Below are 25,355 nucleotides of genomic sequence, written 5' to 3'. Positions count from 1 at the left end.
GCTTCCAAGGGAAAGGAACAGAGTCCAAGACAGAGTGTTGGGGCTATGTCCACGGGAAGGGGATGGAATGTCAATAAAAATTCACTAAAGAAGGCTGAGAAGAAGCAGTCATACAGGAAAGTAAAGAACTTATTGAGAATAATATTATGGAACCAAGAGAAAGTATTCAACAGAAGAAGATGGGTTAACAGTATCAAATATTGTGGAAAGATTAGGAAGGATGAAGATTTTAAAAAATCCCTTGGTATTGGTAAGACAGAAAGGCTCAGAGTATGATGATTATAATACAAGTATGAGTAGATCCTGTCATTTGATGAAGTAGAAAGTCAGAGTTCCATGGAAATTCAATTTTGTTGAGAAGTCAATCAGTTGCAATATCTTCATTGAACCATTATAAATAAATCCTCTGATTTGGGCTGGATGAGTTACCAAGGAATAAACAGTGAGATTTTGAGTTCCTCTCTTGGTCTTTATCAACAGACTTCTTGGGGAATTCTATAAAGTCAAAGCTGCAATTGTGATTAATTGTGAACAGTGACTATAAAGAAAGACATGTCTATTTATATTTTGAGAACTCATGGAATTTGCAGCACTTAACTAGAAGTTCCCTTACCCCCAAAGGAATCAGAACCATAGACAACTGCTGTTCTAGAGTTAGTTGCTAGATGGTACAGTAGATAGAACATCAGCCCTAAAGTCAGGAGGATCTGAGTTCAAATGTGACCCCAGACACTTAACACTTTTTAGCAGTGTGACTCTGGGCAAGTCACTTAACCCCAATTGCCTCAGCAAAAAAAAAAAAAAAAAAAAAAAAAAAAGTCCTGGGTCTCCACAGGACGATTAAAGTTAGTTACTATTAAATGCTAACTACATATTACAAACACACATATCCATAAATATAATATACATATACACACATATATACATATATACACAAATATAAATATGTGTACAATAAGTAGAACAAGTTTTAGGAAGTAAATATGACTTGGAAAATATTAGTAAGACTTTGTGAAATAGAATTCATGATTGAAATAGACCAATGATAGGATCTGCTTTGGTCCATAGAATAGGAGATGATAGAAGATTATCAAGAATGTACTTTGTGAGAAAATTCATGAATTTAAATCTAGAAGCAAGACAGAAAGGATAAGGAGAAAAAATGAGTAGAAGGCATGTTCTTGAAGATATGCTCCACAGACTTCCCTGTCAAATTGAAAATAAGTACACTAACCTTCCTTGACAGATGGAGGCAAAATATGATAGATTTCTATCCATTACCATCCTTAGCCCAATTATCTCTTTTTTAAAAGGATACAAAAATAAATTGAACCCTACTACCATGGTAATTCATAGCAAGGATGAAGGGACTCGGTCCTGCCTGCCATGTTTAAAAATACTACATGTGTTTTCAGTCACTGTGAGCAACAAGTTCTTTGATCCATCATTTGACTTTCTTTTGTCTGATTTGGAATCATAAAATTAAAGAATCTTTGAGGTGAATGGAACCTCAATTATCTGGATCAAGTTATATCTGAATAAGAATTTGTTCTACACAGAGATGACAAACTCCCTGCCACTTGTAGCCTACAAAAAATGCAATTGGGAAATATTTAACAAAATAAATAAAAGTACAATATAGCACCGGCAATGTATAGGTCAATATGTGGTGTGTGGGGATTCGTTTCTATTTAAGTTTGATAACACTGCTCTACACCATTCCTGAGAAATCCAGCATCATCTTGGAAGTTTGTACTGATTGTGTAACTCACCATATCCTGAAGTAGCCAATTCCATTTTTGAACATTTCTAATTGCTAAAAATTTTTTCATTTTATCAACTATCAATCTGCTTTCACAAACTTCCTCCTGCTTCAAATTTTCTATTCTGGGACAGTTCTCCCCCTGAAAGCTCCCAAAACAGAACAAATAAAAAACTTGCCCATACTCCACAACCAATGGCAAGTCTAATCCTTTTGCAATAATAATGGTACTGGAAATATGTAAAGATATATTTCTTCTAAGTCATTTCTTCTCTGTGATAAATATCTCTAGTTAGTTCAATTATCTTTCCAAGTTATAGTATTGAATTTCCTCATTTTCCTTGTTTCATTCCTCTAGAAACACTTAAGCTCATCTATTCTTCTTGGAAGTAAAAAAAAAAAAATACATGATTTTGTTATTGTGCATATTATATCCACAGACACAGATGGCACTCCTCTATGGTCCAAAACAATTATGTAATCCAAAATAATTGCTATGAATGAAAAATCATCATGCTGAATCCATCCTGGTAATAAGCCCATTTAATTTGAGTAAAACTGGTCCCCAGACCATAGATGGCTTATTGCTGGACTGATAGACTCCAGAATCTTTCAGAGCTTTGGGAAACTCATGGATTTCTATTCAGGTTCAATTCTGGCTTGTCAATGTCTTTCCTGAAATTTGGTACCCAGAATAAACATAATGCTCCAGATATGATCTGACTAGAGCAAAATCCAGTGGGAGTATGACCCACCTAATTCTAGCAACTATGCTTCTGTTAATGCAGACTAAGACCAAGACTGTTATATCACATCAATGACTAATGATTCTTGTAATCCTCAGGGCTGTTTTTTTTTTTTCTCACAGAAAGTCTTCTTGTTATTACTCACCCATCCTATACTTGGACAGTTAATTTTCTTAACTCATTTGTGACAATTTACATATATATACATATATGTATATGTGTACATATTTATATATCTTAAGTTTTGAGAGGTTGCATGGTATGCTGAACAAAGAGACAGCTTTGCAGTCAGAATAACTTGGGCTCAAGTTTCATGTTTCAAACACACAACCTGTGAGCCACTGGCAAGTCACTTTTCAATACCCTTAGATAATTCCAAAACTATAATTCTCAACTGATTTCCATCAGTTTCCATTTCCATCAGATGGAGGATCCTCTCCATCTTCCCTTCTCCTTACCCCCCAAGTTCGTTTTATGAAAGTTGGCTTGTAATTCTAGCTTATCAAGATCCATTTAGATTCTGCTTTTTCCTTCCAACATGCTAGCTGACCTTACTGATCTGTTTATTCCTGATGATTGAATCTATGCTTTCATTTAAGTAATTTATTAAAAAAATTTTTTTTTAATCTGAAAGCAAACAGGGTTAAATGACTTGGCCAGAGTTTCTGAAACTGCATTTGAAGTCAGGTCCTCCTGAGTCCAGGGCTGATGCTCCATTCACTGCTCCACTGAGCTATCTCCCTCCCCTTACTACTCCCCCCACCCCCATTGAAGTCATCATAAAAATATTATAGTACAGAGCCAAAGACTGAGCTTTGTGTTGCTCTACTAGAGATATCCCTCCATCATGATATTGATTCATTAATTATTTTACTTTGTAAAATTTAAAATCCTGCTATAAATCATCATCATTATTATTAGAGGTAATAGTTGAAATGATGGTATTGTTATCACTATCATTATCAATTATATCTGATCATAGACAAATTATGAATTTATCCATCTGTACTATACTAAGCTTGAGGGAGTTTATTTGGAAAGAGGAGACTACATTAAGATTGTAAGTGGCTATATTACATATTAAGCTAATGTTTATGCTTAGTGGGAAAGAAAAATAGGGAGATATGGCCCAAGGATGTTATGTGGCTTAAATGAACTGATGGATATAAAGCACCTTAAATTATATATAAATGCCAATCACCATCATTATGATCAACATTATTTTTAGCCTACTGTTACCAGGTATCTCTTCTGATGGTGACTTTATTCTCTGAGGCTTCTACTGAACTCTTATTGAGTGCAATCAACATTTATATAATAATATAGGGGAATGCTGTGTAATTGTTTAACAAGTTGAGTTCTCTTCACCCCCTCCTCAAATGTATGTACACATACATTTAAGTTCAACTTGCATTATTAACATTTTCTGAATTTTAGATAATCAACAAAATGCTAAATCAAATCCTGATTTGTAGTTATTGCTGATTTCTAAAGTATAAATACCCACACTGAAAATTTAAAAATATATATTCTCAGGCTTAATAGAGCTTACTTCAACACACTACTGCTCAGGCCTATAGGAATTATCTACCACTGTCAAAATGATTAATGTCAGTTAAGAAGAGCAGAAGATAGAATTCATCAATTATAAGATGACCTCATAGCTAAAATGAAGGGACTCCCTAGTGACATACTGTTGAATTCTGTGCAAAGGTCTTAGTGGTCAATGAAGTGAACAGACTTCCTTTGGCTATGTGAAAAATAATTCTCCTCCTCTACAAACAGACTCCTTCACAGTCTATATGCATGAAAAAAAGACAAGAATTTTGAAAAACTATTATGGACTAGTGTTGGAAGAATGTGAGAAAAGGGTTGGGAACATGACAAAAGGTAATAGGAAGTCTTGACACAACTCTGTTGAATGAAGTGGATGCAATCATCTTCCCTCCATTTTTCTAGATAAATGGAATTAATAAAGTTCCTGGAGATGTATCTTTAAAGGTTATAGGATCTTAGATTTAAAACTAGAAGGGGTCTTAGAAGTCATCTAGAACTTTCTCATTTGAATCCTAGTAAGTAGTAGAGTTGGAATTTGAACTGGGGTTTTTGTACTACAAATCTAGTGAACTTTCCACTAGCCTTACTGATGTCCATGCTTGTAGATGAATAGGAAGGAGCCAGTGAAAAAGAATAAATCATTAATTCAAGATAAAAAAACTATTGTACTAAACAATATTTCTTCATCTTCTCACCAGGAAAACATGGTATTTTACATACACTATGTTAGCATTTCTTTTGTGTGGATAGTATAATTACCTTCAGCAAGTAGAATATCAACCAAAAATAATGGAATATTTTCTGTTTGTAGTGAACCTGATTCTTGAGGTCACTATAAACATAAGTAATATCTACTAATTATCTGGACATAGTATTCTTAAAAGCATTTGACCCCAAAATCATTCCAAAAAAGGCTGGACTTGGTTGAAAAAGCAAACTGAAACAAAGGAAATCAAGCCAAGGAAAGGATAAGGGTGTACAGATACATCTTGTTTTGTTGTGCTTTACTTTATTGATCTTTGCAGATGTTATATTTTTATAAATTTAATGTTTGTGGCAACCCTGCATCAAACAAGTCTATTTGTGCCATTTTTCCAACAGTATGTGTTTATATTATGTCTCTATGTTACATTTTGGTAATTCTCACACTATTTCAAACTTTTTCACTATTATTAGATGTTATTGGGATCTTTAATGCTATTATTAAAATTGTTTGGAGGCACCATGAGCCACACCCATATTAGATAGCCAACTTAATTGATAAATTATTCAACAACAGACTTTCTACCCCTTTCCTTTGTCCTTCCTATTCCTTAAGATACAATGTTTAAATTAGGCTAATTAATAATTCTACAATGGCCTATTAAGTGTTCAAGTGAAAAGAGTCAATTGATACAGCAAATTTCATTATTCTCTTATTTTAAGAAATTGCCACAGTAACCCCAGCAGCCACTAGCAGCTGTCAACATCAAGGCAAGATCCTTCCCCCAAAAAAGAATATGACTTACTGAAGGCTCAGATGATGATTAACATTTTTTTTTAGTGAAAAAGAATTTTAAAATTAAGGTATAATCATTTTTTTTTTCTTTAAGACATAATACTATTGCACTTAATAGACTACAGCATAGTATAAACAAAACTTTAATATGCACTAGAAACCCCAAAAATTCATGACTCTCTTTAACTGCAATATTAGCTTTATTGTGGTAGTCTGGCACTAACCCTCAATATCCCCAAGGTATGCTTGTACTTGTATGTGATTAGAGATGGTGCTTAATGCATATGCAAGTCTTTTTTAGAATGAATAAAGATGAGCTATTTTGGGAAGGGAAGGGGAGTAAAGAGAACAAGCATTTATAAGCACCTATTACATGACAGACATTGTGCTATAGATATTATTTCATTTGATTTCACAATTTTTGGAGTTTTTACTACAATAGTGAGCCATAAAATTAATTACTATTATTATTATTATTTTTTATCATGGACTGCCTAAGTTAAATAGTACAATAGAGAAAGCACTGAATTTGGAATCAGAGGAACTTAGTTCAAATTCTGATCTCACTAATTACTATCAATGGGATACTGGGCAAGTCCTTCAGTCTCTCAGATCATTTCTAAAGTTCTTTCTTGATCTTATTGTGTGCTGCTATTCTCCTAACTCTCCCTACTTCATCTCTTACCCTGTAGTGTGAGAGCTAAAAAAGAACAACCCCTCCCCCCAAAAAAAACCTAAACAAAACCAAAACAACCCTGAAAATGTCTTTTCCCCCCTAAAATTGACTTTTCTTTTTGATTTCATGAGTGCTTTCAGTAGCATCATCATTCACAGTTATCAATACTTAAAGCTTTGGTGTGTTTTTTTTTCTTTCTTTTTACTTTCCATATCTAACCTGTTAGCAGGTTTTGTCCATCCTGCCTTCAATATAACTCTCTTATCTGCCACCTCATTTCTATACCTGCTGCTGCAACTATTGTAAAAGCTTTTCTTACTATGTGTCTGAACTACTGTGATGCTCTCCTAATTGATTTCTCTGCCTTTTGTTCCCCACTAAGATCCATCTTACAGTCCACTGTCAGATAAATCTTTCCCATGCACCATCAGAAATATCATTTTTCCACTCAAAATTCTCTACTAATCTCTCTCTAAATTCATAGCAAATAAGTTATAAATGATTTTGCTGATATTCAAGGTTCTCCACAAATTAGCAGTTCGTTATCTTTCCAATTTTATCTCATGTTACTCTTTCCCATGTATGCTCTTATTTAGCCAAACTTTTATCTGTTTTTCCTCCTCTATATGTTGCTATCTTTGTTCACATCATTCCCTATATCTATAAAATCGTTTCCTCATCTTGGCCTTTTAAGTCTACTCATTCTTCAGATCTCTGATAAATTGTCACCTCAATGAAACTCTCATTGATTTCCTTTGTCTGAAAAGATCTTTTCTCACTCTGGCCTCATACAAGCTTTTGTATTTCTTGTAAACTTTTAATCCTTTCTATTCTGCGCTCATTGCTAGCAAATAATATCTAATATTCATGTAGCACTTACAATATGCCAGGGACTGTGTTAACAATGACTTTTGGTTATTGCATATTTTTATATTCTGCATCACTTCTCTAATTCAAAGCTACTCAGGCTTCAATTATCTCTGCACTTCTACTCTAGTAGAGTCAATTCATATCAGCTCTGGAAAACTGATTGTTATATTTTCAGCGGGAGCATCTATACCTCAGAAACTGACAAAGGCTACAAATCTGAGATTGATTTATTGTTTTGTTGTATAGACTTAAGAAAGGGCTTAAAAATGCCAATATTACAGATTAAATTTAAAAGTATGTCCTTATTTTTACATATTTCTGAGGCTCAAAAAATTACATGGTTTGTCCAAGATCATACAGGGAGTGATGTAACAAGATTTTAAACAGGATTTTCTGAGTCAACATTCATCATTCTTGGGATAGCTAGGTGGCGCGATGGAAAGAGCACCAGCTTTGAATTTAGAAAGATCTGAGTTCAAATCTAGCCTTAGACACTTAACACTTCCTACTATGTGATCCTGGTCAAGTCACTTAATCCCAATTTTCTCAGAAAAAAAAATCAGCATTCTTTCTGCTGTTATCTTTCTGTCTTTATCAGAAGTACCATTTTCATTCACTAACTGAAGATGTAAATTGGCAAAGTGGATAAAATGCTAGCTCTGGAATTGGGAAGATCTGAATTCAAATCCAGCCTCAGACATTGCTATGTGACTGGCAAAATTACTTGATCTCTGTCCATCTTAGTTTGACCAATTAAAAATGGGGATAATAATGCCATTTACTATGAAGCAGGTGTGACCATCAAATAAGATGATATTTATAAGGCACTTAAACATAATATCTGGCAAATTATGGATGTTTAATAAATGCAGATTTTTCTCCCATCAACCAGTGAATATACAGAAAAAAAAAAAAAAAAGCAAGTGAGATAGTTAGAATACTGGAGACCATGCCATGTAAGAATTAATTGAAGAGCCTGGGAATATTTATACTGGGGATAAAAAAAGGCTTATTGGTAATGGTAGAACATGGAGTGAGGAAGATAAGAGCTATTAATTGTTTTAAGTAACTGAAAGATTATCATGTGGAAGTGGCTTGTTTTGGATAGCTTGGGAAGGGATCCAAGCTAAAGACCAACAAGTGGAAGCTATAAACAGGTAAGTTTTGCTTTAGTACAAGGAATAATTTTCTGACAATTAGAGTTATATGAGCATAGGGGCAGTTAGGAGGCCCAGTGGATAGAACACAAAACCTAGAGTTAAAAGTTCAAAATCCTGAATTCAAATCCAGTTTCAGATGTGTTTTAGCTATATGACCTTAGATAATTAGTTTCATAACCAGTGCCTCAACTGCAAAAATAGAGACAATTCAACAGCACCTACCTCTCAAAGTTATTATAAGAATCAAACAAGATACTGTTTGTAAAGCACTTAGCACAATGCCTGGAACATAGTGTACACTTAATAAATGTCCTCATGAAATGGCCTTTCTAAAGAGGAAATGATCTTATAATTCCTCCCTCCAAGAGGAAGCCTTCTCCAATTCTGTTAATTATTCTTTCTTTTCCCTGTATCATGTTTTGTATATATTTGTTTGCATACTGTTTCTTCATTAGATTGTAAATTCCATGAGGGCAAGACTGTTTTTTTGTTTTTTTTTTTCTGTCTTTTTCTATTCCCAACACTTAGCACAGTTCTTGGCACATAGGACACTCAATCAATGTTTGTTGAATTGAATTGAACTCCAAATCTCCAGGCCAAATAGAAGCTACATAGTTGCTTGTCAGGAATATTGGAGAAGAGATTTTTACATGAAGATTGAGGTTGAACTAAATTATTTCTAAATTCTCTTCCAACTTACCAAAAAAAAAAAAAAAGTAATTCTAGAAAACTAGATGTAGAACTAAAGAGGAGACTATCTAGTCCAATATCCTCATTCCACTTTGCTTCGGAGGAAACAGGCCAAGAGAGTTAAGTGACTTGCCCAAACTCAAAAAGATAATGAGCACAAGAGAAAGGATTTGAACATAAGTCCTTCTAATGCCAGAGCTAGTTGCCTTTCTACTGTATTGCATTGCTTAGCTATGGCACTGACGTTTTGGAAAGAATTGAGCGTTGGACATTTGTAAATTTGTAGACGTGAAAATTGAATCAGAGGAAGAAAATATTTGAAAATTAGGAAAGTGATCTCTTAGCAAGTTCAAGGTAAATCAGTTCTGTGTACTTCTTTTGTCCAGATAAAACAAAGTGATTCTTCCATTGAACAATTACTTGGCAAAAATGGTGGGATCATAGGATATATAGAGAGAATTATTCTTATAGGTCAGGGATTATAGATTTAGAGCTGAGAGGGATCTCAGAGGCTACCTAGTCCAACTTTCTTGTTTACTAATGTAGAGACCTTGAGAAGGGACCAATAGCTAGGCTAGAAGAAAACCAATCCCAAGTCTTCTAGGCCAGTGCTGTTGTTACCACCACACAGCTGTATTGTGGCCACCCAGAACTAAATCATTTAATGAAAAATTGAGGATGTGGTACATGTGCTGGTATTTTAAGTTCTTGTGACTGCTGGCAATTTTTCTAGACAATATACATAACACACCTTATTTGTTAAATACCAAGTCCATGTATGTTCAGTCTCAAGACTGGGCATAGCTTGGAATCTGTTTATTGATATTAGGATGGAGGTATTACTTTAAGAGAGATCATGAGCTTTTAAATTCCATCAAGAAATAGTGGAAGGATTTTGGTTTTTGTTTATTTGTTCTAATTCAACAGTGGAAAAGGCAGAGTTAGACTGGATTTACAATCATAGGGATATTTGCTCCTTTTTTAATGCTTTTAAAAAATGTGTCTTCTTTTAACCCATTAACCCACTTCCACCCAAGTCCACGAAGAGCAATGAAATGAGCCTTTGTATTTTCCTGAGTACTTTTGCTTGAAGTCATCACACTTCTTTCAGAGCCTTTTATCCCAAAGAGTGACTGAGGAAACAGCTTCTTCTGGTGCCAATTAATGAGTCAGCCAGCTGTCCTTGGCCTGTGAGCTCTTTGCAATTTGCTTCCCCAAACCTGGGAAGCTCATTTTATCATTTCCATACCTCTTTCCATCTCTGTTCTGGAATCTTTCCGTCTCTCCTTCCAAATGGTGTGTGTGTGTGTGTGTGTGTGTGTGTGTGTGTGTATGCACATGTGCCTGTGTGCGCATGTGTGTGGTGTTTGAGGACCTTGGGTTTAGCCCAAAGTTGTAGGGGGAATTCAAATGTGGAGAAGGCAAATTTGCATCTTCCATTTTGCAAAGGGGTCATGCATGCGTTATACTCAAAATCCTGATGTCCTATAAAAAACAGATTAAATCAGAGAGTCTGAAATGAAAAGAATGGTTTAAATTTAAAATTGGGAGAGGGAACGTTGCCTCTAGGTAGCTTAGGTTGAAAGTGATTCCAAATGTTTTATTTGAATGTCAGCTGTTTTTAGACTTATTCCAGACAAATCTTCTTCCTCCCTCTATTGACTAGAGCTCAGCTGAGCTTTGTGAAGACCCCAGGACTAGAAACCACCAACTCCTGCTGCCTTGAAATACTTCCTACTTTGACAAAAGAAATTTTTTTCAGGTGCCAAGCCCTCCAGCCCTAGCATATTTCCATTATGGTCAATCAGCACATTATGTCAGCTCTACTAGTTTCCTGGCCCTTGGCCTGTGTGATGTAGCCTAATAAGATCTGCGTGTTAGGACCCAGTGAGTTTCTCTGGGAACATTGGCCACTAATTCTGTTTGTTCTCCTTCACTCTGTCTTGGTGAATCATCACCTGCAGCATTTTACATGGTGACTGATTTCTAAATGCTCTACACTTATATCTCAGTGCAATAGCTTTGTTCCAGAGTGGATTCTGCTTGTCTACTCTGCATCACGGATCACAGCTTAGCATATCATTAGAAAGCCAGTGATCACTTTGCCAGTGGTTAGAGTAGTTGAGACAAAAAATGGAAGAGAAAGTCATCCCACTTGTATGGGTGAAACCTCCTTATTCTCAGACATTCCTCCAGAAACTCCAATTTGCAAGCCATTTTATTGCTTTGACAATATCCACTGATGCAATAACACTCTTGCTTCTCTCCCCATCCCTAGTCTTTATGCATATAAAGAAGGATGATAATGTAGTACGTGGGGAAGTTTTCTATTTAAAAATTCAATAAATTCTATCCAGGAAATATTTTTGTAAATTTTTACCAATGTGAATTTTTTTAATATTACAAACATTTGTAGATCACTTCTATTCCATATTTCTAGTGACAAAATAAAACAGCAGAACTAATAATATAGTAGCCTTATCTGAAAATGCAAGCAATTTTCACATCTGTAGCTCTCTTTCTCTTAACTCTTTATTTAAAAAAAATAACAGAAATCTAAAGAATATGATCAATACAATAACTGTACATGATTTCAGGGTACTGATGATAAAATGTATTATTCATTATAGAAATGACAAATTTTGTTGTTCAGTCATTAAGTCATGTTAGATTCTGTGATCCTGTGGATCATAGAGCTCAATACTGTCCATGGGGTTTTCTTGGCAATGATACTGGAATATCATTTGCCATTTCCTTCTTCAGTGAGTGTATTAAAGCAAAATAGAGATTACGTGACTTGCCTAGAGTCACACAGCTTGTAAGTATCTGAGGTCACATTCAAACTTAGGGCTTCCTGATTCCAATTCTAGCTCTCTATTCACTATAGCACATAGCTCATTCAGAATAAGATACACACACACACACACACACACACACACACACACACACACACACATATGTATATGTATATATGTTTATGTGTATACATATATATATAAACACAGATAAATATACATACACATATATACATTCATACACACATAGGTGGATATTATATTTATATTTTATATGTATTTTATATATATATATATAGATAGATAGATAGATAGATAGATAGATTTTAAAATATATAACCACTGAGAGAACTTATTTTCCTTCATTATACATGTTTATTACTGGACATTTATTTTTCTTTTCTTTTTCCCCCCAATGGAGTGAGGGAGAAGAAAGACAAAAACACAACAAATATTACTGAATTTCCACTGTCATAAAGCTTTACACTCAATGGTGTGATGATAATATGGTAGAATTTGGAATCAGAAGACTTGGGATAAAATAGAAGTTCTGTTACTTCTTAGCTGTACTAACTTGGACAAAACAATCTATTTAAAGTCTCAGTTTCCTGATCTTTAATATGAAGATAATAATATTTGTCCTGGCTACTCACAGGACTGTTACAGGGTGAGCACTTGGGAAAACTTAAAAAGATATAAAAATAGGGATTATAAGTAGCTGTATACAAATATGGATATTTCCCAGTCTTTAAAGAGATTGCAATAATAATAAAAGGGGAATAAATAGATGTTTATAAATAAATGTCCCTCCTCATTAAACAGAGACAAAAATGCAAAACCTGAATGACTATTTGTCAGGTGTGTAATAGAGAGAAATCTTTTAAGGGTATCATTTGGTTGAAGAAAATGGACTTCAAAGTTCCTTCTAAGTCATGATTTTATGAAAGTATACAATAAGTGAGCAAAATGCTTTGAGATTTCAAAGGATGGAGGGATTTCTTTGAATTAAAAGGTTGGAGAGATTTTATGAGAAGGGAAAACTTTAATCATTACCTGAAAGATGATTAAGATTTAAAGTGCCCAAAAGTATTCTAGGCATGAGTTATGGTATAACCAAGAAAGGAAGTCATGTAACATTTGTTTTTTTTTTTTTTATTTGTTTGGTAACAGTAGAATAAAATAAGCCTAGAAAGGAAGGTGACAGACATATTTTGGGGGGATAGTAAATGGTAAGCAAATGAATTTATAATTTTTCCAAAAGGCAAAGAGGATCTATTGGTGGTTGTTAAATAGGAGAGTGACATTAGGTAGGATAATTTGGCTGTTGTGTATAATATAGATTGGGATGTGGGGAAGAGAAACTAAATATAGAGATACTAGTTAAGATGTCTTTGCAATAATCTAGGAGAGATAATAAGGAACAGAAATATGTTGTTGTCAGAGAAAATGATAAAGCAAAATCTATGAAAGGGGGAATGATGGGTAGCCAATAGTGTCAAATGTGATAGAGAAGTCAAAGAGAAGGCCAAAAGAAGAAACCACTAGATTTGCCCATTGATGGTGGGCAGATTACTGGTGATATTTAAGAGTATGGAGTGATGGAAGCTAAAGTAAAGTTGCAATAGGTTGAAGAATGGGTATGAGATGAGGAAGTAGAATGCGTAAAGGAATGCTTAAAGGATTTATCTAGCAATTTGGTAATGGAATGAAAAGAGATAGGAAGGTACCTATTGGGACCGCCAGAAACAAGGGACATACTTGTCTGGAATAGTGGAGAGAGAATTATAAAAAATTTGTATTTAATGTGCAAAAATATTGGTAATAGCTCTTTTTGTAGTGAAAATTGAGTGGATGTGCATCAGTTGAAGAATGACTGAATAAGTTATGATATATGAAGATAATGGTATATTACTTTTCTATAAAAAATGATGAGCAGGCTGAATTCAGAAAAGCCTGGAAAGATCTACATGCACTGATGCTGAGGGAAGTAAGCAGAACCAGAAGAACATTGAACACAGCAACAACAAGATTATGTGATTATCAACTGTGATGGACTTGGCTCTTCTCAACAATGTGGTGATTCAAGGCAATAGAATTGGAATGGAAAGTGCTAATCACATCCAGAGAGAGAACTATGGAATCTAAATGTGATTGAAACATACTATTTTCATTTTTGTTGTTTATTTTTTCTTTTTTGTATTTTTGTTTGCTTTTTTTCCTGCACAACATGACAATTATGGAAATATATTTAAAATGATAGTACATATTTAACCTATATTAGATTTTTTTGCTGTCTTGGAAGAGTGTTTGGGGGAGGAAGAGAGAGCAATTTGGAACATAAAGTTTTACAACAATGAATGTTGAAAACTAACTTTATATGTATTTGGAAAAATAAAATACTATTGAGGAAAAAAAAAAAACCTTATAGTCTTATCTCATCAGCTTGTGAGGAAGCACCCTGTGACTTTAAAAAATCTGCAAAGTACTGTTGAGTTTTACTTTTGTCCTGTATAAACAGAAATGAAAAGGAGCCACTGGAGAGTCTGAAGATGCTAAAGAGAAAGGATCATCAACTGAACAAAATCCCAAAAGAAGTAAGAGGCAATGAGATAAATGTCAATTATCTTTTTTTTAAAGACAGGTCAAAGGAAGAAGGATGATTACAGTGTAAGAAGTTAGTTGAAGAAGTTCATTTTGTATAATGAGTAATTTCAGTAAAAAAGGAATTGGGCTTATGTATCAAGTGAAAAGGGAGAGCTGGGTTGGGGGATTAAAGATAGTGGAAAATGTTTGGAAACATGTTGGAAGTTGTTCAGAGATTAGTTAAATGTTTCCTAAGTAGTGATAAAGATCCCACAGAGGTTTTATGGTATGATTTTGTAGTGGATTCAATCAGTCAACTCTGTAAAAAAAATTTTGGCAATACTTTGAAATAGAAAAATCTGATGGTAGAAGTCTTTATACAAAACTCACAAGGGAAAGAGAAAAACAGATGTCAGTGAAGATAAGCTCATTGTATTCTCTCCATCATCTTCTTTTTTGGGACAACATGCAATGGGACAGTTTTTAGATGTGGAATTAACTAATTTTTTTTTGCATTCTGATCAAAGATGACAGCTCTTTAGGGATCAAAATTTATGGAGATTTAGAAAAAAGTACCAGCTGACACCAATAAAAATACCTTGCCATCTATAATGGAAGATATTACCATAGTCAGACCAGTGAAATGAAGGTATTTTCTAAATCACCTATTAAGGAATTAAGAAAAAGAGATACCTCCATCCCAAATGTTCAAATGTGCCCAAACTGCAGTAGAGCCATTATAGCTTATATTGGACTAAACAGTCATATCCAAATACATAGTTGAACATGCTTGACCTCAACATTGTGATATTGTTAGTTTTCTTTGAGTACAAAATTTAAACAAGAATGGGAAAAAAAGCAGGGATGCAAAGAAGTTTAATTTTGGCATTCAACAAGAGGCTGAGGATGGTGATTGGGATGGATAACACCTAGTTTCTGGATTTATTACCTTTAGTATGCATTATACTTTGGGGCCAAAGCAATCAAACCAGTATCAATAATTCACATAGATTGGTGCCATGGTGGAAAATCAAAAGGATAAATGGTATTAAAGTGTTATTTTTGAGGCATCTAGATAACCTAGTGAAAAGAGCATCATACCAGGAGTAAGGAAAACCTGAAGTTAAACTCAGATCATTGTCGTCCTCTTGAAAATTGTGATAATTTTTACTTTTTTCTAGTCCTGGGAGATCTTTCATTCTCCTAAATTCTTTAAAGATTACTGAAATTCAATAGTCATAGTTACAAATTCTTAATATCATGGGATAATACTCCTTCCACCTCATTGGAGGGTAAGGGTGTAGTGCCTCCATGATTTGGAGAATCCATGTAAAGTTTTTTGGCTTTTCCTCTGTGCCAAAGAAGTTTGAATTTTTTCTTTTATGGAGTGTTTACAGTACTTTATTGTAAAATTCAAGTTAAGTATTTCTGAGTTCCTAAACTTTTTCTGTATTATTTTCTGGCCTTTGTGTGTCATCTGTGGCATCAACAAAATTCCCCTCAAATTCCTATTTACAGTCATTTCTTATCCTGACCCATGATGTATTGAAATGGGGTATATTCCATGGGATAAATTGAGATGTGGAAGGAATAATTACAATTCTTCCAAAGCAGGAGGTTGAACTCATTTAAAGAAGACCAAAGTTTAATTACTATTTCCTCATTTATCCTGGGTTTTTCTTTCCTCTTAACTGTGGTTGTGTAGAGTGCATTCAAGGAAGATTAATACCTCTGGTATGAGGGCTGCTGAGACCCTTTCAGGGTTTCTTTCCACTTTTGGTGAACACCTGATCCAAATGCTTACCTATGGCTCCAAGAAGCTTGACATACATAGCAGCCACAACTGAATAAGCTTCAGCAGATGGGCTAAAGAATTTTAAAATCCATTGGTGACCTGGGGAGTGTCTACTCCAAGTATATAAAGACTTCCTTTGGTGGAATGGACAGATGAGAATGATTTGTTCCAATAGTCATGAAGGCAGCTAAAACAGGAGCTAAAGAGGGTTTGGCTCTTGGTCAGACCCTGATGATGCCAAGGTCATCCATTGCATCTCATGCCATCACCAGTCATCTTGACTTTATTCTGCCACTGGACTGTGATAACTCTGGTAGAGAGAGGAAGGCCAATGACTTAGCGCAATTCTACCTCACTTAAACACAATTTATGCATGAATCAAAGGACATCACTCTTACTATTTTATCATTTTTACCTATCTCAAAGTTCTAGGGTGACAGGAAAGTGATGAAGCAGCATATTTTGGGAGCTGTAGTCACAGTCCCGCACACAGATGGCCCAGGTCATAGGATCTTCTTCTCACTGGACTCAGTTAACAGTAGGATTCAATCTTGGATGTCTCAGCAGCCTTTTTAAGAACTTCATTGCTCTCCTCCTGATGTGAGGAAGGAAAAGGTGACCTAAAAATTGTCTGCTTCACCTAATTTAACCCTAGCTTGATTATTGCAATAAGCAGGATCCTACCCTGCAGTCAAAAAACAAAAATGTACGAAAACTTTTTCAAATATGATTCCAATTGTCATCAGTACATGGAATGTGCACACGTTTATAAAGAACACAAAATGCAATAGACATGAAAGATGAACAGCTCTTGTTGTAAGAGTACTCAGCAGGTATTGTATCCAAATAATAGCCCTGAGTGAAACAAGGCTGACAAATGAAGGTCAGCTTACAGAAACTGGACCTGGATACACATTTTTCTGGAGTGGCCACAATGAAAAGGAGCACAATGAAGCAGATGTAGATTTTGTGATCAAAACTAATCTAATCAACAAGCTTTTATGCCTTCCAAAAGGAAAGAATGATAGGCTGGCTCATGACAATGCAATTGCTACTTGCAGGAAAATGCCATACCACCATAATCAGTACTTATGCTCCCAACATGTTGAACCCTAATGAGGTCAAAGAAAAATTTTATGAAAAACCTGGAGACCCTTATTATCAATATACTAAAAGAGGATAAGCTTATAATTCTGGGTGATTACCAGAGATGGCAGAGAGTACTTGGGAGGAAAGCAGTTGGAAATAGCAACAGTAATGGTCACTTACTACTGAAGACTCATGATCTTCTCATCACCAACACTGTCTTCCAACTACCTAACCACAATAAAACTTTATGGATGCACTTTTATATCAAACATTGACATTTAGTAGATTATGTGATAGTAAGAGGAAGGGACAGAGAGAATGTGAGAATGAGAAAGGAAATGTGCTGAAGAATGCTGAACTAATCATAGTCTTATCCTCTTCCAGCTGAATATTCATATTCAACAAAAGCAGTAGCCCAACAGCTAAATGACTACCAGAAGAATTAATGTCAACAGACTAGAACATTTATCTGAGAGGGAATAGTTTGCTTCAAACCTGGAAGGTAAATTGAGTCAATACAGAGTTGGCAAGAGTAGAGCAGAAAAGGAGTGGGCAGTTTTCAGAGATTTGGTGTGCAGCATTACATTTGTTTACTTGAGTCAGAACATTCACAAACATCAAGACTGGTTTGATAGAAATGATGGAAAAATTCAGAAGGTGCTAAATAAAAAAATAAAAACTCCATAGGGTTTACCATAATTAATCCATCCCTAAGAAGGCAGCATTTAATTCCATCAAAAATAAAGTATAAGCAAAGATTAGAGAGATACAAGATTCTTGGTTCAATAAGAAGGCAGATAAAATTCTGTTTTGTATTGATATTAACAATCTGATGTCCTGAAGGCTATTTATAGGCCAAAGAACATCTCAACTACTCAGTGCTGACGGAGTCACATTGATTAATGACAAGGACATGATAATGACAGAGATGAGCTGAACACTTCCATAGTGTTCTCAACAGATCATTATCAATAGATGCTGAAGCCACTGACCATTTATGTCAGGATGAGGAACAGTTGATATGGTTATTTGCTGCCTGACAACTCCAGGAGAAATGTCAGGAATAGAAAAGAGATCAGTACACAATGTTTGTAGATATGAACAAGGTCTTTGATACTGTTGGTTATGAGAGCTTATGGAAAATTATGTCAAAATTTGGTTGCCTGGAGAAATTCATCAATATTTAATGTCAGTTTTCTTGACAGTGTGCTTGCCCAGATTCTGGATAATGGATGTTCCCAGTCACCGATGGAGTGAAATGAGGCTGTGCATGATATTTTTGGCCATATTGTCAAACACTTTTGATGAGAACTAACATAACATCATACTCAAGCTTGAGACCCCTGGAAGTGATTTCTGTGAGTAAACAGAGACTGCCTCATCAGCTGGAACTCTGGCCACATTGAGATGGCATCATTAATGGGAGGGATCTCCATCTCTGATTGACTGTGCCTATGATCTCATAGACCCTATTTAAGCTGTGGGACTTTCCTCTTTGACCTGGTGTTCATTTGGGAGACAGCAAGAGGTCAGCTAGGGGCAGAATGTGAATATGTGAATAGAAGCTGAGCTTGCACATGGCTGTTCTCGAGTGTTTCTACTATGTATCTAAACCATCATTCCTATGAAATGGTGGCCAGACCAGAAACTGGAAACTAAGTGGATGCCCATCAATTGGAGAATGGCTGAATAAATTATGGTATATGAATATTATGGAATATTATTGTTCGGTAAGAAATGACCAACAGGATGATTTTAGAAAGGCCTGGAGAGACTTACACGAACTGATGCTGAGTGAAATGAGCAGGACCAGGAGATCATTATATACTTCAACAACAATTCTAAATGATGATCAATTCTGATGGACATGGCCATTTCCAGCAATGAGATGAACCAAATCACTTCCAAAAGAGCAGTAATGAATTGAACCAGCTACTCTCAGTGAGAGAACTCTGGGAGATGACTATGAACTACTACATAGAATTCCCAGTCCCTCTATCTTTGTCCACCTGCATTTTTAATTTCCTCCACAAGCTAATAGTACAATATTTCAAAGTCTGATTCTTTTTGTAGAGCAAAATAATTATTTGGATATGTTATATATATTGTATTTAACTTATACTTTAACATATTTAACATGTATTGGTCAACCTGCCATCTGGGGGAATGAGTGAGGGGAAGGAGGGGAAAAGTTGGAACAAAAGGTTTTGCGATTGTCAATGCTGAAAAATTACCAATGCATACATCTTGTAAAATAAAGAAATGGTGGCCAGAGATCATTGAAGACCTCAGAAGGAGATAAGCTTGGTAAAATTGGTTTAAGCAATGCAAAAGACAGTGACTGGAAATTTCTCTGAGGGCCTGGGAATTAGGAGAGACTGACAATGGTGAATGTAGTGTGGAACAAGGTTATTTGCAAATGTAGTGAATGCCTAGAGTTAACATTCACAATCCTCATCAGAGAAAGTTCAGTGCTCTAAAAGCAAAGCAGAATTAAAATAGTTTTAAAAAATGTGAGATGTGCAAATTTAGAGATTTAGAGAATCTACTTCAAGCCCATATTGTTTTGATTAACCATAGGTTACTTGATTCTAACATAGTGATGTCTTTTTGGTCCTCTTTAAGAAGGAAGGACAATAATCAATAACCAACTGTATTTCTTTTTGGTCTAAAAATTATTCCCTTTGACGCAGAAGACAATGCAGTAGTTGTTCTTTCTTTTAGCAATACCATACCAGTAGCCTTTGCCCCTTCTTAGAGTAGGCATAATTTCTTCTTCCCTTTTTTTTCATAAACATAGTTTCAAAGCCCCTTTTATTGTCTTCATTAAACAGAATCAACTTTTACTGCCTTTTAAGAGTAGATTAGGATGATTAATTGCCAAAATCACAAGGGTCATAAGGTAAATTTTGAAACATCTTATTAGAATATAATGAGGATGTAGTGTTCAATTTAATGCACTTTCCTCAAAGAAAATACCATCTTCCATGGCAAGATTCAGGTTTTCCTGGATTACAAGACAAATTTTGGGTTCTTTTGCCAGGTCATGCTGCTAAATATCACTTCTCACCCTTAACTTGGTCCAAATTTTTTTTAGTGATCAGATGCTTCAAGATTTGGATTTATGACTACAAGAAAAAAAAATATACTCTAATCAGATACTAAAAAACTAAACTTGTCAAGTACATTATTCAACACAGTGAGCATCCCACATAGTCTTGCTTTTTATAGAACATTACTGATAAAATATTTGTACACCAAGAAATGTACAACTAATTCTACAGCTGCATCAAGGGGAAAAAAATAAACCATAAGCCATGGCCTGTATTTTCACTCTATGTTTTAAATTAGCTTAGTCAAGCTATAAATATTTTGGAGGAAAAAATCCCCAACAACTAATGTTCCTCTTTAAGCCAAGAAGACTTGGTTGCTCAACACAAATTAAATTCTTATGCAGTTGGGAATGGGATGGGATCTAGAAAACAAAGAACTAGGTTATTTTTGACCTGTGATAATTCGGTCAGTTAGGGTTATTCATAACCTGATCATTTTACTCTCTCTTCAGATGCCTGAAATGATTTTAAAATAACTTTTGTATCCAATTCATTGTCTGAATTATATGTTTGAAGTTCTCCAATTTATTTTCCCTTCCTCTACTCTTTAGTATCTACAGCAATCCCTTATCAAGATTCCCAGATCTTGTCTATTCCTCTTTAAGATTAGCTTCAAAAAAAGTTGAAGATAATGCTATCAGGGTCTAGAGCTACTATGCTTTCTCCTCAACTCTTCCAATAACTATTTCAACACTCTTTTAATTAGTTATTACTAGAAAAGTATAATTGATTATGTATGCGTATGTATAATATATATAAAACATGTATGCACATATATATACATATACACATAATACATTTATATATAAGCACACACATATAGATATTCACATTTGCATATATAGAAATAAATAAATGGATAGATGAATGGTAAAAGAATAAAGGAAAAAATAAAAATATATACAAATCGCTCTCAGCATTTATGGAATACAGATTATGTTTAAGGAACTAGTGATGCTTAGACATAGAAAAACAACACTCATAATGGACATAATTGTTGACTTCAAATATTTGAAGGTCTATCAAATGGAAGAAGGATTAGTTTTCTGCTTAGAACTTGAAGAATTGGGAGAGAGATGTAAAGAAGAAAATTTAATCTTGAGGTAAGGAAAAACTTTCTAACACTTAGAACTATTCAAAACAATATAACCTACCTCCAGTGGTGGTAGATTTCACCTCTATGATCATCTTTTAGGAATAACTAAATATATCTTTAGTCCAACAAACATTATTAAGTATCTAGTAAATGTAATAAATTGTGGCAAGTGTTTAAAGTATAAAGAAAAAAATTAAACAATCTCTGCTTTCAAGGAGTTTATATTCTAACAAGGAAATACAAAATGTCCATCAGTCAATAAACATTTATTAAATACCTTCTCTGTGTCCTGGTTATTGTGCTAAGTTTTGGGGATAGAAAGAAAGGCAAAGACAAAAGAGAGGTCCCACCTTCTTAAGTTTACGATTGATTGAGGAGACAAGATACAACTATGTACTAACAAGTTATATAATCAATAAATTAAAGATAATCAGTGAGGGAAGACAGTAACATTAAAAGGGATAGGGGAAAGTTTGTGTGGAAAGAAAGAATTTTATCTGATGTTTAAAAAGAGCTGAGAAAGAAGAGAATGAGAGAGTTAATAAAAATGCAGAGTTGGGAGATGGATTGTCCTGTTTGAGGAACAACAAGGAAGCCAATGTCTCTGGATGTCAAAGTATGTGAGGGTAAGTAAGGTCTAAAAAGTCTGGAAAATTAGAAAAGAGCAGATTATGAAGGTCTTTGAAAACCAAACAGAAGATTTTATGTTTCATCCTGGAGATCATAGAGAGCCAGTAGAGTTTATCTGGTTGCAGAGGAAATGACATGGCTAGACCTTACTTAACAGTAGGAAAATTATTTGACAGATGAGTGGAGAATGGAATGAAATAAGGAGAGATTTGAGATAGGTTGACCAACCAGTAGATGTTTACAATAATTAATTCAGCTGAGAGATGATAAGGCCCCATATCAGGCTAGTTGTAATGTCAGAAGAGGGACCTGTGTTTGTAGGAGAGATGTTATACAGGTAAAAATAAAAGACATGACAATTGATTATATATCAGAGGTGAGAGAAGATAATGAGTTGAGGATAAATTAGGGCAGCAGATATAGATTTTTGAACCCTTTTCATAGAGATGATACTCAAACTTATAGTAATCAATGAGATTATGAGGGGAATATGGACAATAAAATTATTTTATTAATGGCTCTCTTCTTGAATTTTGCCTTCTGTGATTGTCTGTCATTTATTGTTTTGTTTATTTCTACATTTAAGGAAGATGTGGAGAAAATATTAATTATGCAAATTAAACTTTGAAATGTATCATACATGCATTCCCCTCTATCCTTTTCAGAGAGCTGATTGTCAAACACTTGCCAGCACACTCTTGGTTCCATAAAATTAAGATTACAAACTACTGGGGAAGAGATATTCTTAGAGGAACCCAGATTCAAATAATCTCTAAGTCAGCAAGGGCCTTAAAATCTAGCTAATCTATTTGTTTCTGAATAATGTTTCAAATATTTGAAGATAGATATCATGTACAATGTATCATTTTTAATATGAATTCCTATCCAGCCACACCATTCTCAATTGCATTTATAAATTCATTGATATAGGAAATCCCTGAGTGACTATAAATTAAGGTTAGCACTTTCTCTGCAGCTTATAGATGTGCTTAGTTGTCTGGTGCATGGAAAGCACCATCTTAAAATACAATCTTAGCATGCATCTAACTTTTTCCCCACTATTTGTCAAATCTTTATTAGCTCAGAGGGTGAAGTAGGAAAGTTCTAGTTTAGTCTGTATTAGCAACAACCTTCCTCATGGCAGCTAGAATGTTGCTGAGTCTTCCTCTTGGCCTGGATGTAAGTATCCCCTGTTTTTTGGATAAATTTAAGGGCTTGCTTATCCTTAGGGACCTTTAACAATTCTATGACCTGCCTCTCACGAAGGGAAAACCCACATACCTCCATGATCATATCTGTCACAAATTTGGTATTTTTGAAAAAGCGTCTGCTGTGGCATAGTATTATGGCTTCAAAACATTTTTGGTAATTTTGTGGTCCTTGTTGAGGCCCATGGCCTTGGGGTATCAGATGGCCATGGTTGTAGGGTTATCGTATTCCCAATGGCAGCCACAGCAGAAAGAAGACCATGAATTCCACTTTTTAAAATGTATCTTGGTTCTTTTAATAAAAGCAAGCTATATGGCAGAGTAGATAAAATGATGAATTTAGAATTAGTAAGTTCTGAGTTCAAATCCAATTTCAGATACTTATGAGCTCTATGATCTTGGCCAAATTATTAAATTTTCTCTAACTCAGTTTCTTAGTTTGTATAAAATGGAAATAATAATCAATTAAGAATCTATCCCCACAGATTATTGTAAGAATAAAATAATATTTGTAAATTGCTCTGCAAACCTTAAAGAGCTATGTAAATGCTAGCTATTATTTTTATTTTTGATAATTACCTACCTTCAGAGATTTATTTCAGTCATAGGTCTCATCCTACCAAGTCTCTGTGATACCTATAAGTATCAGATTTATCTTTTCATATTAAGATTTCTGGTTCATCTTGCTTGTTACTCATTTGTGTTTTGTATATAGACATTTGAAATCATGATTTTTTTCAATGGCTTCCTTCTTGAATTTTTGCCTTCTGTGAATTTTTGGAAACCTTTACAAAGACAAGATCTAATGCCTCATCATAAAGTGCTGGAGTTCTTCATGACTATGCCAACAGAACAAAGCTCTGCAAAGCTTTCGTCATGCTAAAAGATTTTGAGTATGGTTCAATAACAGATTGGATATACTTTCTAATGATCAGCCTAAGTAAATCTCAATAAATGAATCACATAGGTTGTTCACTTCATAATTAATTTTTTAATCATGGCATCTTCAAAAGAAAGAAAAATTCAAAATAGCCTTCAGGACTATGTAGCCTCTTTTCATTTCTGTTAATGATCAACCAATCAATCGATATTTATTATTGATGTGTCAGACATGTGCTACTAAGGATTCAAAAACAGACAAAAGAGCTTCTTGTCTCAAGGAGTTTACAATCTTATGGTGTAGACAATATGCAGATAAATATATACCAAGTAAGCTCTAGATAGGAAAAATAGAAATAATTATCAGGGGGAAAACAATGCAACTAAGAAAGGTTGGTGAGGAAGATTTTCTGTAGAAGATGGGATTTTAGTTGGAATTTAAAGGAAGCTGGAAAGGTCAGTGACCAGAATGAAGAAGGGAGATAATACTAGGCAGTTGAGGATAGCAGCAAAGTTGAAAATCTAAGTAATTGAAAGGAAGATGGGACCTCAAAAGTAATAGGAAAATTTGGGATAGAAATAAATTTGCAAGGAAAGATCAAGAGGATATTTTAGACATGTTGAGTTTGAGAAATCATCCTGTTCAAGATGTTTAAGAATCAGTTGGTAATTTAAGTCTGGAACTTAAGACTGGCTAGAACATCTTTCAATCAGTTGTCAAAATGATCTTTAAAAGTAGTTCTGACAATATCATCGCTACTCAATAAAATCCATCTATTATGTAACAAGTACTGTTATATAACTATTATTTACAAGTATCAAAAGTATCAAAACGAATGGAAATGGAAGCCATTAAACCACACATGGTGGGGGGCCACATAGTAACTTTAAAAACCACAAATTAACATTATATATGCTTTATTATATATATATTTTAAGTTAAAAATTTCCCAATTACATTTTAATATAATTTAAGCCACATATGAGAATATTGTGGCCTGCATGTGGCTAATGATACTTCCGACTTACAGGACAAAATATAATATATTTAGTTTTGAAAATCCTTCATAACTGATGCTAAGTGAAATGAGCAGAACCAGGAGATCATTATATACTTCAACAATGATACTGTATGAGGATGTATTCTGATGGAAGTGGATATCTTTGACAAAGAGAAGATCTAACTCAGTTCCAATTGATCAATTATG

At 34.5% G+C, this 25,355-nt stretch overlaps 1 pseudogene; it reads right to left on the bottom strand.

The window, feature by feature from the left end:
• Positions 1-23,169: 23,169 nt before the first annotated feature.
• LOC127561492 (60S ribosomal protein L36-like) lies at positions 23,170-23,478 on the bottom strand (annotated as a pseudogene).
• Between the last annotated feature and the right edge of the window lie 1,877 nt (positions 23,479-25,355).

The sequence above is a fragment of the Antechinus flavipes genome, chromosome 4 (genome assembly GCF_016432865.1).
Source record: "Antechinus flavipes isolate AdamAnt ecotype Samford, QLD, Australia chromosome 4, AdamAnt_v2, whole genome shotgun sequence".
Classification (NCBI taxonomy): Eukaryota; Metazoa; Chordata; class Mammalia; order Dasyuromorphia; family Dasyuridae; genus Antechinus; species Antechinus flavipes.
This window is presented reverse-complemented; position numbering and strand designations above follow the sequence as displayed.